Source organism: Pelmatolapia mariae, linkage group LG20 (assembly GCF_036321145.2).
Source record: "Pelmatolapia mariae isolate MD_Pm_ZW linkage group LG20, Pm_UMD_F_2, whole genome shotgun sequence".
In the NCBI taxonomy this organism is placed as follows: domain Eukaryota; kingdom Metazoa; phylum Chordata; class Actinopteri; order Cichliformes; family Cichlidae; genus Pelmatolapia; species Pelmatolapia mariae.
This window is the reverse complement of record NC_086244.1, coordinates 34,876,201-34,895,666: the sequence shown is the minus strand read 5'-3', so window position 1 is coordinate 34,895,666 and position 19,466 is coordinate 34,876,201. Positions and strand designations below refer to the sequence as shown.

The window sequence follows — 19,466 nt, the reverse complement described above, 5'->3', positions numbered from 1 at the left end:
TTTTTATCTATATGTAACAGACAGCTGAACACGAGTACTTCACTTCAGAGATTTCAGCCGACGCTGGTGTGACAGCGAGGGGAGTCATGGGACTACATCGTAATCTGTCCTGCGGGCCATTTAAAAGCAGCTTTGCTGGCTAACCACTGCCGTCAAAGCAAAAAAACTAAAGAAACATTGCACCTTCATTCTTTTTTCCTTACGTCCTTCTAACCTTTTCACTGTGTTTTCTTTGCGTCTTTACAACAAGAGTGTAAAGTTAATGGCAGTAAATGTCAAGGCTTCTGATTCTCAGTGAGATAGAGCAAGCTAGAGGAGCAGAGAGGAATGTGTTAAATGAGGGTTAACTAACACACTGATCCCAGAACACACCCGATGTACAAATCAAGTTTTCTCCTTAGTTCGTTTTCATCCTCCTAGTCCTCCTCCTCCTCATCTCCTTGTAACCTCGTTTTTATTCCTTGGGATGAAAAAGCAAAAAGGGGCCCAAATCTACTCCTGCAGGAACAATTGGTCATTGTTTGTTTTTTTAAACTGCTGAGATATGAAGCAATCCTCGCTTGTTTGTCTCTAGTTAGTCTGCAGTTTTAATGTTAACACAAATGCATGAGTATTTTACTGACTCACTAACTGACACTGGCACTATTGGGGGTTTAGAGGCGGCGTATGTACACAGATTGAGGAGGATCTACGTATAACATGGACGACAGTTGAACCGCTCCGCCCGCTCAGTTCTTCGTCAGGCCGCTGCGCCGCCTCGCCAGCTTAGATCTGCGGGGAGAGTTTTATGTTGTGAGGAGAAGGGAATGTTTTTGAAGGGTGCAGAAGCTGCACGTTTGACTGTGGTGTGAGAGGAGCGTGTGTGTGTACCTTATCCTTCCTGCTAGCAGAGGACTAAAAGCGTACAGCCATTCGTTCATGTCTTTCTCGTTGTTGGCCTGCAGGAGGATGCCTCGATGTTTTGTGTACACTGCAAATGTGTTGGGCATCTGAAAAGAAAACATCACATTATATTCATGTTCATTCAAATGATAAATCCCAGTCCATTTGCCATTTCATCATTCAATGTGTCCAAAATTGGCCAACGTGCACCAAAACCATTTGAATGAATCTCATTAAAAACAAACGTGTTACATCGAGCCTTTCTCTATCCTGCCTCAAACCTTAAGCATGGCCTGCTGGTCTTTGCTGTATTCCACCTGTGCTGTGGAGAGGTTGACGGCGCCTCGCTCCACGGGGTCCTTGTCGCTGTTGTAGATGAAGACGTAGGGCCGGCGAACAACCACAAAATGCTTCACCTATGAGTTAGAGCGAGGCTCCACGAAGCTTAGAAAACCCTTCTTGGACACAACAGATCTGAAAAGAAGAGATTTGATTCATTTATTTTATTTTTTTTTAAGAGAGTGCTTGTTTTTCTGAGGAAGAAGCAGAGTTGGTTTGTTTCCAGCTGAAATCATCCAGGTTCAGGAATTTGAATCGATCCACATCATTTCTGCTTGAACTAGAGAACATGAGTGTCGAGTATAGAGTATACGAGTATAGACAGAAAGAGGAAAAGTTAGTTTAACAGCATTATTTTTTATGAAGTCCTACTTGGTGCTAACATTACAGGGTGTCTGTTTACAGCAGTGTGTCATGTTGCTAAAAAAAAAAGTGAGTGACGTGAGCAGAGTTCTGACATATCAGGAAGTGAACACAGTGACTGAAGCGGTGTTCACATTCATCCTTGAATCATGACAAAACGTGAGGAATCGTACTGAGGTGAGACCTTGACAACAGATAAATCAGGAGCCACAGAGTGTCAAGTGTCAGCCGACACCAATCGGGACAATGATAAGAGAGAAATTCATTTACAGACACGTGAAAAAGCAGTCTAAGGTTCTGGATCTAGATTATTACAACACATCATTATTTATTTAAAACAACCCAAAATGCACAAATGACTATAACCAAGTACATGTGACCTGTGAGTACCTGTGATTCAGCAGCTGATGGAACCAACTTTAGCAGCAAAAACTTGAGGTAATCGTTTTTTATTAGTGTTTCACAGCAGTGTGGACGGATTTGTGGCCCATTTGTCTTTACAATGTTTCCTCGGTTCATTGAAGTTTGCAGATATTTATTCATTCACAGCTTTCTTAACGTTCAATCATGTTGAAGTCTCAACTTTGAGCCACTGCAGCACCACTCTGTTGTTGCTTTGCTGCTGCGCTCTGGAGTCACTGACCCAACGATGATCTCATTTGACTCTAGAGTACTTCATGGCTCACTCAGTGACCTAGACACTTTGCAGGTTCTTTGGCAGCAAAAAAAGCCCAAATAATCATCACGATTTATTCATAACACACGTGAAAAGACCCAGGAAAACCGAGTTAACGATAAAAACGATAACAAAATAACGCTGAAAACTGATAAAAACCCTGAAAACCATACATTTCACACCTGAGCCTCAACTCTTGCGGCCCGGTACCAAACGACTCACGGACCGGTACCGGTCCGAGGCCCGGGGGTTGGGGACCGCTGATCTAGTGCATTTGATTGGCACTTGGCTAATACTGACCCTCTTAACTAATTATGGAAATAGTCTTGGATGTACTTAGTTTTTTAAACATCTGAATTTCGGCTCAGTGTTTGTTAAATAAATAATGACGTGGTATAACGTGTTATGTGTTGTTCATCTGAGGTTGCATTTACCTCATATTAAGACCTACTAAGGACCTGATTTATTTTTAATTATGTCCTAAAACATAAAACCTGAGAGCTCACATAACTGCATATGCTCAGAATATATACAGCACACATGGATACAAATGACTGCCTTGCAGCAGCAATCTTAAGACCATCACTATGAGCTCTATACAAGGTTACACTGTTCCTGTTATTAACAGCAGGGGGCACTATCAGCCACAGACTGAGAGCCAGATATGCTCTGCTGGTGCCTCATTGGCCTCATTGTTCCTGAGGTAAGACTCTATAGTGAGAAACAGCTGAGGGGGAAAACATTGATCTGGAAACGTCTGAGTGTTACAGAGGATATACATAGCACTGTGGTTCAGTGTCACACAATCACAAACAAATACAGAAAAGTAGTAAAAAGGGTGTTGCCTCCAAATATTGCTTTTACTGGTTTGGAGCTTAGGAGGCTTAATATCGACAGGCATGAATGAAGACAGATCAGAACAGCTGTTTGATCACAGCATCCAGTACCAACACAATCATCCACACTCAAGAGCCCTGTTGGCTTCAGAGTCAGCAGCTGAATGTCTAAAATATGAAATGTAATTTTTTGGTCCATCAGCTACAGCTACAGCATGAACTGCTTAAAGTGAGAAGCAGCCTAAAGCCCGACAGATTCATCTTTCCAGACTGAAAATATCTCGCTGCCCTTCTCGTGGATGAGGGTCACCCTTGATCCTGCAGCAAACATAACAGGAGCTCAGGATCACAGTGAGCACAGCTAGAGCAACATTACGCTTTAAAAGAAGATATTAAACTGTGTACAAAGGAAGCAGTTACCACTGTGTGAGTAAGCGGGCGATCGTGGCTCAAGAGTTGGGAGTTCGCCTTGTAAACCGGTTCGAGCCCCGGCCCGGACAGTCTCGGTAGTTGTATCCTTGGGCAAGACACTTCACCCTTGTCTGACTACTGGTTGTGGTCAGAGGGCCCGGTGGCGCCAGTGTCCGGCAGCCTCGCCTCTGTCAGTGCACCCCAGGGGGGCTGTAGCTTGCCATCACCAGTGCGTGAATGTGAACTGGATGTGTAAAGCGCTTTGGGGTCCTTAGGGACTAGTAAAGTGCTATACAAATACAGGCCATTTTAATAAGAAAACAACATGTGCACCAATCCTGTACCTGGTGCAGCAGGTAGGTACCATGGCAGGGCAGGCCTCCACTGTGATCCACGATGGCTGGGATGCACCTGTGCATGGAGGGAGGAGGAGACACAGCATCCCAACTTATAATATTCTTCATGGAGATCATTTTTATGGTTCCTTTAAAGCTTGTGCGTGAATATAACACTCCAGGTGGATACTCACTCTCCAGTGGGCTCCAACTCGCTGATCTCAAACCAGACCAGCAGGTCGTACTTGCTGACACACTGACCCAGGTTGGATTTGGTGATGGTGTTCAACTTGGTGGCTGGAACTGACACACACACACACACTCACACACACACACACACACACACACACACACACACACACACACACACACACACACACAGAAGCTCAATGTTATCAAGCTGAAAATTTTCTGAATTGAAGAGAAGATGAATAAAAGTGAGGAGTATTTACTACATGCTTTGGGTGACTGAATGGAGGATGGATAGGTGACGTGAAAACACTACTGACCCTTTATACTGAGCCAGTAGCTCACACACTTCTATTAAATCTGTCTATAGAGCCAGTAATCACAGAGGATAGATACTGGAAGCAAACTGAAATGTTAGGAGGAACTAAATCACAGATTACAACACCAGTGGCAGCACCCTGCTGTCTCACACATCAGGATCACGGTCCTGTTGAAACGGGCTAATCGCTAAAGCTCACAGTTGCATTCGTCTATACTCAATATGATCGAAAGGAATGTTATTACACTTGAAAACTGCTCTACTCACGTCTTCATTGGTGTGAATGACATGTCATTGATCCTGAAGCTGTCTCCTCAGGACAGTTTCTAAGCAACGGATGGGAATAGGATAGTATTTCCTGGATGCTGTTGGAGGAATGTTGACTTAATAAAAATACCTTTTATTTATATATGCATATAAAATTAGCCAATGTGATTAGAATACAATCGTTTACACATTTCTAACAAAATCTGCTGCATTAAATATGAATTATCACTGCATGACTGGATCTGCTGTTTGACCCCCACCAACCTGTTCACGTCCTGGCCATGGAGGTGCAGCGGGTGCTGCTGGTAGTGGCTGAACACTTCAAACACGACGGGCTTGCTCTTGATGTTCTCAATAAAAGACTCTGTAACTTCGACAGAAATCTGCTCCAACAGATAAAAATAAAGGGTTTGACAAACTGAGTTGGAATAAAATCGTTGAAGCACAGTTAGTGTGTGTGTAGGTGCAGATGTGTGTGTGTGCACTCACATTCTGGACGTGGTAAAAGCCCAGAGGAGCTCCTTTGCCAGTGTTTTTCAGAGGCTCGGTGGAAAAAGCCTCATTGTGACGGTGCAAGAAACTGAGGGGTTCATTCTGGTTCATCACAATGGTGATCTAGGAGTTAAGATCAGGGCTCAAAGCAAGCCACTCTGCTTCTATGCCAGACACATTCAATCATGTCTTTATGGACCATGTTTGTGCATTAGGTCACAGTCGTGTTGGAAGGGAAAAACACCCTCCCTAAACTGTTCTCACAGTGTTTTAAGCACAGACTGGTCCAAAACGTCTTGGTAACCTGAAGCGTTAAGATTTCCTTTCACTGGAACCGCAAGACCCAGGCCAAAGTCAGAGGAGAAATAAATGAATACTATTAAAAACCAACTACCTCACTGACAGACCACAGTACGTCAAGCTGAAGGACGTCACGTCTGACACTGTGGTCAGCAGCACAGGAGCACCACAGGGAACTGTGCTGTCCCCTCTTCTCTCCACCCTGTACACCTCTGATGTCTGCTACAACTCTGAATCTCAGATGTTTGTGGACGACACAGTCATCATGGGGTGTATCTAGGACAGGGGTAGGCAACTCCAGGCCTCGAGTGCCAGTGTCCTGCAGGTTTTAGATCACACCCTGGGTTAACACACCTGAATCAAATGATTAGTTCATTACCAGGCCTCTGGAGAACTTCAAGAAATGCTGAGGAGCCATTTAGCCCTTTAAATCAGCTGTGATGGATCATGGACACATCTAAAACCTCCAGGACACCGGCACTCGAGGCCTGGAGTTGCCTACCCCTCATCTAGGATGACCAGGAAGAGGAGTACAGGAGTCTGGTGAGAAACTTTGTTACATGGAGTCACACAAACCACCTGCAACTCAACACTTCAAAGACCAAGGAACTGGTTGTGGACTTCGGGAGGTCCAGACCAGGTCCACTGACAGTTCAGATAGAGAGAGAGGAGGTGGAGGTGGTCAACAAGTACTATAAAAATGGAGGCAACTTTGCCTGTGGTAGAATGTATACAATGTATGAAAAAATCTTTACTGCAGATACTAATTTAATAATACTAATTTTGTGTTGTAAGATTTATGAGTTTCATGCTTTCATAGTGGTACTTGGGAGAGCTTGACATTTTTCTCAGGTGGTGTGCACTGTAAAAAGTTTGAGAAACACTGATAAGGGGGTCTGTATGCGGCAGTCATACACACAACTGGACAGTCCAAAAGTTGGCCTACCTATTACTGGCTGAGGTTTTAGTAGAGTTGTGGCTGAACCACATAAAAATATATCATTCATTTTAATCTCCCCAATCAATGATAATGTTATGTTGGAATGTTGTTAAAGAGGGTCAAAAATGTTTCAACCCAGTTTGTTTTGCAGATAGCAGCTTTAATATAGGGAGGACACAACTTCCAGACTGTATGAGTAAAATCAGGTTTTTTCTCTTCGTCAGTTTCATAGTTTCTCTTTTGCCTGTCACTGTTCCCTGTCTGTTTTCTTACCTGGTTCTTCCTGACCTTGTACTTTCTCCTCACGTTCCCCTCTTTCCTCTCTCCCTCTTTGGACTGACAATCATACACAAATAGATTGTATTCAATTAGATGAAAAAATTACATTCATGTGAAAAAAAAAATTATTAAGATCACTAACGAAAAGTCCTCTCTCAGTGTACTTTCAACCAAAAGGCAAATAACCAAACCACATGAACATCTAATAAAAGATATAAAATATTGAAACACTGATCCAACATTATCCTTTATTGATGGATCATTTGTTCTTACACTTTTACCTGAATGTGGCTCCTGTTTTTGAAAAAGCCTTCCTTATATCCATTATGAACCTGGCTGTCTCTCTGTACACAAACACACACACACACAACAGGAGTTATAAGGTTAATGGGCATTCAGTCAGTTAGCTAGTTAGTATCCATTTCAAACAGGACAGTGGTAACAACGGCAGGCTACGGACAATTTTAAGTTTTAGATTTTAAATAGGCTGTATACATTTCAGTGGGAGCAACAGGACGGTCAAATGTCGCAGAATTTACTACAGAGTAGGACGGATTGTAGGGTAGCAAACATCATTGGAAAACACGTTTTCAGCACTGCAGGTTACCTGGGTGTAAGGTTTTTCAGCTAAAAAGAAACACGACTCCTATCTAACTACATAAAGAGTAACTGAAGGTTAAATGCTGCTAATATGTCCTGTTTTAATCCAGCCAATCCACCTCCGCTCCGCTGCGTCTCAGCTACCATCGCTGTGGCAGCAACGACCCTAGAGCCAGAGTGGGGGCGAGCTGGAACAAACCATTTTGGGAGGGGGGAGGGGTTCTCTATACTTTTGTTGTTCAAATGTTCCGTCTCAACCAAGTACTGTATGCTTTTTATATTTTTAGTAGTGTGTCACACAAACAGCAAATATTGTCAAAAAAAAAAAAAAAGAAGTAAGAAATCTTTGGGGGTGCTTTGATTCATTTTGGGGGAGCTGAAGCACCCCCAGAAATGGGCTAAAATCGCCCCTGCGTAGGAGCATGTTTATAGAACTTAAATATACCAAATATGTCCCGATTCTTCCGGCTTGCGCAGGTGGTGCAGAGGTATACTGCCAGGCTACTAGCTCGTGTGTGACACCTGAGGTCGCTGGTTCGAATCCACGCTGTCCCTCAGCAGCTAGTGGGCTTCTGGGCTGCGCTTAAAGAACCGGAGCCCCTCACTCTTTTGCCCTTTTCTTTTCCTTTTTCTTTGCGCAAAGGCGGCCTGCCCGCCATCTTTCTCTCTTTCAAATAATGACACTTGCTCTTTCTTTCCTCTTCTCTCTTCTCAGCAAAACGCTGCCACAATCAGCTCTCTCAGCTGCTCAACAGCCCATCTCAATCTGCTCTCTCACCTCCCAACAAATGCTTCTAACTCACTCAATTTACGCTCTGTACACACAATCTATTCATCAAAACTTAGCTATTTTGGGGGGCTTTCTCAAAATCTTACTGTTATTATTGTAGGACTTGCTCACAAACTCTTTGTTTCCTCACAAAATGGACACAAATCACTTGCATCTGCACTCTGTCCCTCAGCAGCTACATACACACCCGCCGTTCCGACTCGGCCTTGGAGATCAGCATACCAAGGCGTTTGGAAAAGTCTAACAGTCTAAACACAGTTTGCTATCAGGGGAGAGATTGTTTGCTATGTTCAGCTCCAGCCTCCAGACCGCAGCTGGCGCCGATATGGTAGCCGCATGAAATAACGGTGGTGTTCTTTCTTTAGCGCGAACCACTGCATGTCAATTTTACAGTCGTCTAAGGTCCTTCACTGGTCTCTCACCACCAGTGTTCACGACAGCCGCGAGCCTCTCCCAGATGTTGTCAGATGTTGTCAGAGTCTCAGTACTCACAGCAGCCGCAAGCTTCTCCAAGATGTCATCCGTGCTGCATCTAATGAGTGTGAGGTTATTATACTGTCATATGTTACATTATATTTTTAATCAAAGAATGGTTGAATCATGATACTGCTGTAGGCCACATTACACTTATACTTATTATAGATGGTGTAATCATTATGTAGTTTAGTTTGCATTATACTCCTGACTTAGAAGAAGGTGACAACTATAAGATTTATTAGACTGATTTGTATTACATTATACTGCTGATTTACTGTGAATGAGTTACACTGTTTATGACATTCCATCCTGCTGATTTATAAAGAGAATACTGTTTGCAGACAATCATGGCCTTGCTTTTCTGATTGTTGGTTTTATGGCTAGGTGGGGGCCACCAGAGGCTATAAGAGTTTGAGTAACAGTCTGACATTTTGAGATCTGCTGTGACCCTCTTCATGCACATCTCCCATCCGGATGGTTAATGCTCAAAAGTGTTTGTATGGAATAATAATAATAATTGTATGGAATAAAGGGCACGGGGGCTCTCCCGAACCCAGGCTTCTCGTGGAGAAGAGGGCGTCAATTGCATTCAGGGACCAGTTGATCAAATCCGTAATTCTTCTTTTAGGTGTTTGAGAACAGACTGTAAGACTCTTCCAGTGTAAAGGGAGACAAGTAGACAAGACTAGACAGAGACACGAGAAAGCCAAGCAGGAAAGATAAGGGAGAGGGAAAAAGTGTGACCGCCTTCATCAAGAGCCAAACGAGACACAGTTCTGCTCTCTAGGCGAACCAGCCCTTGTCCACCTTCCTCTTTGGGCAAAAAAAGTGCAGCCTGGGGTAACCAGTGTCGGTTATCCCCCCCAAAAAATTGATCAACAAAGATTGATGTTTACACAATAAGCCAGGCAGTGGCTCCAGACAAGCTAATCGATGCCACAATACAGAAGCAACTAAGCTGTTTATAATCAGCGCCCTCCTCCTATATGACATCTGGGGTAATAACCATCTCCACTTCCCTAATTTCCCCTCAACTGTACCCAACACCCCTTCCCAGTTCTTGTTAACTGTATCTTCATCTCCCAAGTACACACCCAAATATTTCAAACAACGACTTTTCCACTTCAAAACACCTGGAAGTTGCGGGAGTCCAGCACGACAATATCCTACTGCAAGAGCCTCATTATTAGCCCAGTTTACTCGTGCAGCTGAAAATCTGCAGAAGTTTTCAACAATCATTCCTAACTTATTGACATCTTTTTGACTTCTAACAAAAGCAATAATATCACCAGCATATGCAGATAGGTTAAAAGACATGTTCAAACCTGCTGAACTCATCCCAGCAATAGAACACCTAACATCATTTAACACTGGTTCAATAGACAGAGCATATGACATACCAGACAGCGAACAACCTTGCCTGATACCTCTGGTCACTTTAAAAGGTTTACACAAACAACAGTTTATTTTCAGTACACTTTCAATGTCTTTGTACAACACCATAATCTTGGTAATTAAGTCAGTGCCGAGAACAAACCTTTGCAACACACTCCAGAGGTAACGGTGCTCAACTCTGTCAAAAGCCTTTTCTTGGTCCAGAGAAATCAGACCAATATCACATCCCAATGAACTGGAGACCTCCAAAATAGCTCTGACTAGTGACACATTATAAGAATAAGAACAACTTTATTTATCCCGAGGGAAATTCTTTTGTCATGTACATGCTCAAAGCAGCAGGAGAGACCGAGGAACAGATGAAATAGATATAAGATATACAATATATACAATAAGAATAGTGTACAGTAATATACAGTAGGATAGTGCAAGACAAATAATCGGATAACTCTAACAAAGTAATATGCATAACTATATCCTGGTGAATAAATAACTAAACTATCAGTGCAGGCGGTTCTAGAAAGTGACAAAGTATTGTGCAATAAAATTCGAGTAGCAGCATATGATGGGGCGATGAAAACAAATATTCAATAAGTACTCTTGGGTAATATTGCACGGTCTGGAGGGAACAGAATAACATAGGTAATAGTCTCAGGAGAATCACCTACAGAGTGAGGAAGAGTTAAACAGTCTTATTGCCACCGGTACAAAGGATTTCCTGTGGCGGTCAGTTCTGCATTTCGGGGCAATGAGTCTTTTGCTGCGTTTGCTCCGATGGTCCATCATGGGGGCGTGCACGGGGTGGGAGGGGTTGTCCATGATAGAAAGAAGCTTTTTTAGCATTCTCCTCTCAGACACCTCCTCCAGGTTCTCAAGTCTGACACCCAGGACAGAACCAGCCTTTCTAATCAGTTTGTTCAGCCTGTTGGCATCAGCTGTCTTCACCCCACTTCCCCAGCACACAGCTGCAAAGAACACGACGCTCTCCAACACCGAGTGATAGAACATGGTCAGCATTTTCCTACCAACATTGAAGGACCTGAGCCGCCTCAGTAGGAAAAGCCGACTCTGCCCTTTTTTGTAGATAGCATTGGTGTTCTTGGTCCAGTCCAGTTTACAGTCCAAGTGTACCCCCAGGTACCGGTAGTCCTCAACGATCTCCACGTCAGCCCCTCTGATGGTGACAGGGGTAGGAGGAGGAGCCTGCTTCCTAAAGTCCATAATCAGTTCCTTTGTCTTTGTGATGTTAAGTTGTAGGTGGTTTAGCTCACACCACTCGACAAAGCTGTCCACCACACTCCTGTACTCCTCCTCCTGTCCATCCCTGATACAGCCCACGATGGCAGAGTCATCTGAGAATTTCTGCAGATGGCATGACTGAGACTTGTACCTGAAGTCAGATGTGTAGAGGGTGAAGAGGAGGGGTGATAGGACCGTCCCCTGCGGCGCCCCTGTGCTGCTCAGAATGTTATCTGAGCGGCAGCTCTTCAGGCGGACATGCTGTGGTCGACTTGTTAAATAGTCCGTAATCCAACCTACCAGTGGGGCGTCCACCTGCATTTCCGTGAGCTTATTCCCCAGCAGTGAAATCAGACAATAGACCTGCCTGGCACGCAGTAGGTTTGTGTTTGATGGACAACTTGATCCATCACCTTCTTCAGTCTGTTTGCCAGCACTTTTGCAGCATTTTATAATCAGTGCATAATAAAGAGACAGGCCTTCAGTCCTTAATATCTTGAAGATCACCGTTTTGGGTAACAGTGTTAGAACCGCTCTCCTACAGCTCTGAGGTAAAGATCCTGTAGCAAAGCTCTCTTCAAAAACCTCCATGACATCAATACCAAGGTCAGACCAAAAAGCTTTATAAAATTCGACTGGAAGTCCATTTATGCCAGGGGCCTTCCCTCCTTGCATACTTTGTAAGGCAGTATTAATTTCAGTCATTGTTAGAGGCTCCCCCAGCTCCTTGGTGAAATCCTCAGAAATTCTGGGGGGACCGCTGCAGAAGGCATTAAAAGTCTCTTCATCCTCCAAGTACTCAGAACGATAAAGCTCTGAGTAAAGATCTGCCGCTCTCCGCCTGATGTCACCATCCACTGTCAAAGATCCCCAGCAGCTCAATTTCAAGGCAAGCAATTTAAGTGAGTGCTAATAAGAGTGACAGATACCGGCTAATACGGGTTCTGTGACACAAAGACACCAAATATATTAAAGCTGACCGCAAACAAAAACTAGTTTGTAAATAAAACCATTTCAAAAATCACGAGGGTACACAAAACAACATTTTTCACATTTATTTTGTCCAACAACTGTGATTTTACGTAACTGTATTCCAAAGTGCGTAAACTTTTAAAAAACTAGAAATGTCAAACTACATCAAAATTCCTTAGATATTCGGAACTGTTGCAACAGTGAGAAAAAGTCAGATGGAAAACTCAAAAGCTTATCTTGAATCAGCAGGGTTTCTTTTTTTGTTTTTTTACAGAGCCGTAAGTCTATTTTGTACCCTTGCAGCCCTCGGTCCTTCTCTGTCTTTAGCTCCAGTGAACCACTTGGACAGAGCCTTCTCTGCTTCTTGCAAGTTGACTTTTGATGTTAAATAATTCTTCTTCAGTGCCTCTGCAAATGAAGTAGAAAAATGGGCAAGCCAAAGTAAAGTTAATCTTAGCTTACTTAATTTGGTGATGATTTGCAAAGAACAATGTTTATTTCACTTTATTGCCTCAAAAAATATATATAAATTGCATGATAACCAATCTCAGTTACACTTGACTGATATGATGAAACTGGGATTTTGTTACACTTAATTAATGCAAACACAACTAAAACTATAACTGAAACTAATCAAAACTAAACTGAAACTAAGGATTTTCAAAAAAAATTAAAACTAAACTAAACTAGCAAACAATTGGTAAAAACTAATTAAAACGAATATAAAATTGAAAATCTGAGGTCAAAACTAAATAAAAATAAAAACTAATGAAAATTGCAAAACTATTAAAACCCTGGTGTGCACGATGTGTCTTCTGCATGCAGTAATGCACTTCTGCTTGTGCTGAGTGATGTAAACAAACAATCGATCTACGCTCTTCAAACATCAAAATTGATCATTTGATATTTTTTATGACACCTCAATGGCGAGTGTTCCCACCCTCTGCTCTTTGTAACTTAACGTAATCTTTCCGTTTTCGTATTTTGGACATGATTTTTGAGTCCACCTTCGCAGTAGCAATTGACTGCAAAATAAAGCTACCGGAAATGTACAACCCTACATCCGGTCTTAAAACAGGAAGTTAGCATTTTCTCGTGCACAGGGTCTATTGCTGCTCAATACTTTGGCTCCTCACGAATTTGGTGTCTTCTGATTCTGGTCAGTAGTTATTGTGCTGTAATTCACCTTTACATCTCTAAAGTTGGTTACATATGGCATACAAGAGTTAATGGTGGCACTGACGGCAAGATCATCATCCATATTACACTCCACACAAACTGTCTCACTGGCACGTGAAAATTAAAATCTGGTAACACCGGGAGCATTAGAGAAGTTAAACAATTTACCATTGTAAGAAAAATTCTTTTTTTCTGCTTTCTGACTGGGGGGAGGTGCCACCGCATAACGAGGGTATTTATTAATCGTTTAAAGCCATCTTGGATGGAATTCCCCGACACTCTTTTGCCATGTGTCCACTGGCTCCACACTTACTACAGATGGGTCGCCCTTGTTCATCCCACTTATGCCGTGGCCGTTCCACCGGCCGTGAAATTTGTTTTGTCTCTGGGGGTGGCTCAGACACTTCAGCACATCTCCTATACTGACAGGAACTAAAGAGCTGGGAGCTGGACATGTCTGTGGCATTGGTGCTGGTCAAACAAATTCCATCAGCTCCTCCTGAAGAGTATTCTTGACATCCATAATTTGCTCCTTCATTTCTCCGCTTTAACTGTATCTTTCCAATTCAAGGTATCCTGCCACTTTAGATCTCCTTTTACTATAGCACAAGCAGAAAAATAGAAAGAAAGAATAGAAATCCCCAATCCACTCTATAACAACAGTCTCCTGCTTCCCTATAAATCAACACGTTCTCACTCCTAACTCGTCATATGTGCGACGCCCATACAGCATGTATCACTTCTCAATTATTTATTGCACTTCTTGCTCGTCAGTAAGGTACTTTTAGTGCTTTATCTATGTTTGTGTGGGGACTTGTTATAAATCAGTCTTCAACCTTTAATCTCTCTCTGAAAATGACTGGGATTAAATGCAGTATAATAAACTTTCCTGAAACTGTGTCTTGTCATGATCTCCAGTGCTGCCATTTCATAGGATCTCCTGTCCAGGGCTTCTCAAACGTTGGTTGTTTTTTATAACTCATCTCACCTTCTGCTCTTGTGTCTGCTGTGACAAGCCTTTTATACTCACCCAAGCTTGAGCAGAATAACAAGACTTCCAGTTTCTGCATAAAGCAAATATATAAATTGTTCATCATTTTCAGCTGGTGAAACTCGCCAACCATCCCACTGCTGCTGCAGCAGTAGCTGACAGACCAGCTGCACCTGCAGCACCATTACACAAAGAAGCTGAGAAATACTTATGCTTTGTGCCTAATAAGTAAATATCACTTCAGTCCTGCTGAGATCACAGTGTACTGTATCTTTATCATCATGATTAGTTATCGTTATCATTAATGATATCACTGACGATGTCATTGTTATATTTATTATCATAATAATACAACAGTGTCATTATCTAATCTAAAATTGTGATATTTTCATGAACTTTTTCTTTTTGCATGTTGTTGCAAGTTAAAATCCTAATAAAACGTCTAATTATTTATTTACTTGCTGACTGCAAAACAGCCACCACACTTCCGGCTGCAACTCCTCCTCCATTAGCAGCTGCAGCAGACGACATCATGCCTGCAGCGTAGGAGCCTGCAGCTATTCCAGCTGAGGTGAAACCTGCAGCTCCCAGAAGAGCAGGAGCAGCGACTACAGCACCTACTGCAGGAAGACAAGACATGTATCAGACATGGATCGTGCTTTAATTCAAATTAGTTAAAGATAAATAAACTGCTTACTTGCTCCTGCAGCAGTACACACAGCTGTCACTATAACACAACATAAGAACACACATTAACATCTAACTGGGCCATAGCTCAGCTGGTTTTTGTCAAAGACAATTCATGCACAGGAACTCAAATGACTGCTCTGCGTCTGCTGTGAAATGGGCTGATTTTTATAGCCAGCAAGGTTTAACAGATACATAAGTATAATAATAAAATCTAAACATAACAATAAAAATGCTTTTCATTATTTTGTTATGGCTTCATTCAAAGTTGCATAAATTGATAGTGTTCATGTTTTATAACAAAACACCACAGCATTACCGGCAATCAAATTTCAGTCAAGCTCTACTGAAGTACGACACTGATACCATTGCAACTCTTTCCAATTGGCAGCAGTAAATATATCATTTATTATTATATTTTCTTTCTGATTATCATAATTTCCTGGTCTCAAATGAGAGCAGCCAAAAATCCTCCAATAGCTCCTCCAACAGAGCCCACGGCTGTGGTGACGGTCCCAGACAGACCTGCCATACCTGCAGAGAGAAAACAGGCTTCAGAATACCAGACAGCTGATCGAGGAGTTAGATCAAGTAACTGAGCTACAGAGAAGACGGGGAGGCTTTATCCTACGACGGAGTATTAGAGCCGTACGAAAAAAGTTGTTGATATGGACATTACAGTTCCAAGACAAACTGCTATCATTGCTATATCCGCTACAAAATTCCTTATTTAGATGAGTAAGTGAAATAAATTGATCAGCCGTAGTGTGATACAACATTCAACCTCTTTATTGCACGAGGATGTAACCATCGATAACCTTGCATCTGTCCATTACCAGCCATTTTTGGTACAACCTAATACTTATCACCAAACTGTGTTTATGAGCTAAAATCAGGGAGTTTTAGCTCATGAGTTGAAACCCCTGGTGAAAAGCATTTTAAAGTTGTGTGACGTATGATTTCACCAACTCAGATGATTGTTTTGTTTTTCTTTTACCTGCTGACTGCAAAACAGCCACCGCACTACCTGCTGCCACTCCTCCATTGGCCACAGCAGCTGCAGCTGCTATTCCAGCTGAGGTGAAACCAACAGCCCCCAGGACAATAGGAGCAGAGATCACTGCTGTACCTGAGACCAGGAAGAAACACTTGGTTACTGATCATCAGGATGCTTCACAATGAATACATGTGTTGATATGTATGACTTTATGAGTTTTAGAGATAAAAATAAATAAATGAGCAAATAGGTTTGTTACCTGACCGGCTGCAATGGCTAAGGCTGTCACTGAAACACAAGAAAGAAAACAAAAGATCTTACCACAGCTCAGTCTGGAAATATTAAGACATTTTCTGTAATGCTAGAATCATGAACTCATATGATGTAGAGATGATTTGAAAAAGGCAGCTGTACTCACATAGACCCATTGTTCCACTCAGGGTGAGGAACCTAAGATTGGACTGTGTCTTAAACAGAAGTGTGAGCATCAGCTGTTATTTCCTGGATAATGAAACTGAATGGGTGTCACTGGGTCTGTGAAGTAAATAAACTTCCTTTAGTCGTCATAGAACAAATGATTGTGAGACTGGATCTCAGGGGGTTTGATATATTTATTTATTTTATGTTTTTTATTATGTATTTCACACACATGTGTTATTTCAAGGATTTTTCTTTCTATTTTAATCCTTATGTTAAATCCCTTGCTTAAAATAAACACAAACAAAAAGGAGGTTATGATACGGAGCGTGTATGAACGTTATTTGGGTCACTGAAAATGTGTCTGTATTATGTGTGTCCTTTCTTTGGAGTGTGGTATGTAACAGAAGGAAAAGCGCAGGTACCAATTAGTGTAGAATTTCTTCACATACTTGAGTCATACATAGACTCTGGTTTAATCTTGTTAAGAAAAATAGTGAGAAACAGAAATGGAAATAAAATGGGTGAGTATAAAAGGCTTGTCACAGCAGACACAAGAGCAGAAGGTGAGATGAGTTATAAAAACAACCAACGTTTGAGAAGCCCTGGACAGGAGATCCTATGAAATGGCAGCACTGGAGATCATGACAAGACACAGTTTCAGGAAAGTTTATTATACTGCATTTAATCCCAGTCATTTTCAGAGAGAGATTAAAGGTTGAAGACTGATTTATAACAAGTCCCCACACAAACATAGATAAAGCACTAAAAGTACCTTACTGACGAGCAAGAAGTGCAATAAATAATTGAGAAGTGATACATGCTGTATGGGCGTCGCACATATGACGAGTTAGGAGTGAGAACGTGTTGATTTATAGGGAAGCAGGAGACTGTTGTTATAGAGTGGATTGGGGATTTCTATTCTTTCTTTCTATTTTTCTGCTTGTGCTATAGTAAAAGGAGATCTAAAGTGGCAGGATACCTTGAATTGGAAAGATACAGTTAAAGCGGAGAAATGAAGGAGCAAATTATGGATGTCAAGAATACTCTTCAGGAGGAGCTGATGGAATTTGTTTGACCAGCACCAATGCCACAGACATGTCCAGCTCCCAGCTCTTTAGTTCCTGTCAGTATAGGAGATGTGCTGAAGTGTCTGAGCCACCCCCAGAGACAAAACAAATTTCACGGCCGGTGGAACGGCCACGGCATAAGTGGGATGAACAAGGGCGACCCATCTGTAGTAAGTGTGGAGCCAGTGGACACATGGCAAAAGAGTGTCGGGGAATTCCATCCAAGATGGCTTTAAACGATTAATAAATACCCTCGTTATGCGGTGGCACCTCCCCCCAGTCAGAAAGCAGAAAAAAAGAATTTTTCTTACAATGGTAAATTGTTTAACTTCTCTAATGCTCCCGGTGTTACCAGATTTTAATTTTCACGTGCCAGTGAGACAGTTTGTGTGGAGTGTAATATGGATGATGATCTTGCCGTCAGTGCCACCATTAACTCTTGTATGCCATATGTAACCAACTTTAGAGATGTAAAGGTGAATTACAGCACAATAACTACTGACCAGAATCAGAAGACACCAAATTCGTGAGGAGCCAAAGTATTGAGCAGCAATAGACCCTGTGCACGAGAAAATGCTAACTTCCTGTTTTAAGACCGGATGTAGGGTTGTACATTTCCGGTAGCTTTATTTTGCAGTCAATTGCTACTGCGAAGGTGGACTCAAAAATCATGTCCAAAATACGAAAACGGAAAGATTACGTTAAGTTACAAAGAGCAGAGGGTGGGAACACTCGCCATTGAGGTGTCATAAAAAATATCAAATGATCAATTTTGATGTTTGAAGAGCGTAGATCGATTGTTTGTTTACATCACTCAGCACAAGCAGAAGTGCATTACTGCATGCAGAAGACACATCGTGCACACCAGGGTTTTAATAGTTTTGCAATTTTCATTAGTTTTTATTTTTATTTAGTTTTGACCTCAGATTTTCAATTTTATATTCGTTTTAATTAGTTTTTACCAATTGTTTGCTAGTTTAGTTTAGTTTTAATTTTTTTTTGAAAATCCTTAGTTTCAGTTTAGTTTTGATTAGTTTCAGTTATAGTTTTAGTTGTGTTTGCATTAATTAAGTGTAACAAAATCCCAGTTTCATCATATCAGTCAAGTGTAACTGAGATTGGTTATCATGCAATTTATATATATTTTTTGAGGCAATAAAGTGAAATAAACATTGTTCTTTGCAAATCATCACCAAATTAAGTAAGCTAAGATTAACTTTACTTTGGCTTGCCCATTTTTCTACTTCATTTGCAGAGGCACTGAAGAAGAATTATTTAACATCAAAAGTCAACTTGCAAGAAGCAGAGAAGGCTCTGTCCAAGTGGTTCACTGGAGCTAAAGACAGAGAAGGACCGAGGGCTGCAAGGGTACAAAATAGACTTACGGCTCTGTAAAAAAACAAAAAAAGAAACCCTGCTGATTCAAGATAAGCTTTTGAGTTTTCCATCTGACTTTTTCTCACTGTTGCAACAGTTCCGAATATCTAAGGAATTTTGATGTAGTTTGACATTTCTAGTTTTTTAAAAGTTTACGCACTTTGGAATACAGTTACGTAAAATCACGGTTGTTGGACAAAATAAATGTGAAAAATGTTGTTTTGTGTACCCTCGTGATTTTTGAAATGGTTTTATTTACAAACTAGTTTTTGTTTGCGGTCAGCTTTAATATATTTGGTGTCTTTGTGTCACAGAACCCGTATTAGCCGGTATCTGTCACTCTTATTAGCACTCACTTAAATTGCTTGCCTTGAAATTGAGCTGCTGGGGATCTTTGACAGTGGATGGTGACATCAGGCGGAGAGCGGCAGATCTTTACTCAGAGCTTTATCGTTCTGAGTACTTGGAGGATGAAGAGACTTTTAATGCCTTCTGCAGCAGTCCCCCCAGAATTTCTGAGGATTTCACCAAGGAGCTGGGGGAGCCTCTAACAATGACTGAAATTAATACTGCCTTACAAAGTATGCAAGGAGGGAAGGCCCCTGGCATAAATGGACTTCCAGTCGAATTTTATAAAGCTTTTTGGT

At 41.7% G+C, this 19,466-nt stretch overlaps 1 long non-coding RNA gene and 1 pseudogene across 3 annotated transcripts; one reads left to right on the top strand and one right to left on the bottom strand.

Annotated features, from left to right (window-relative positions):
* The window catches only part of LOC134618170 (kinesin-like protein KIF1B), a 72,650-nt pseudogene that overhangs the window by 41,125 nt on the left and 12,059 nt on the right, over positions 1-19,466 (top strand).
* Positions 715-7,348, bottom strand: LOC134618153 (uncharacterized). Of its 3 annotated transcripts, XR_010091810.1 has the most exons (10): positions 7,236-7,348; positions 6,910-6,972; positions 5,107-5,232; positions 4,882-5,000; positions 4,618-4,715; positions 4,037-4,145; positions 3,852-3,918; positions 1,164-1,356; positions 871-989; positions 715-771 (listed from the first exon to the last, which is right to left on the bottom strand). It is a non-coding gene; the product is annotated as an uncharacterized LOC134618153 (long non-coding RNA). The 3 variants fall into 3 exon arrangements; XR_010573360.1 differs by lacking the exons at positions 6,910-6,972; positions 7,236-7,348 and adding an exon at positions 6,623-6,863; XR_010091809.2 differs by lacking the exons at positions 5,107-5,232; positions 6,910-6,972; positions 7,236-7,348 and adding an exon at positions 6,623-6,860.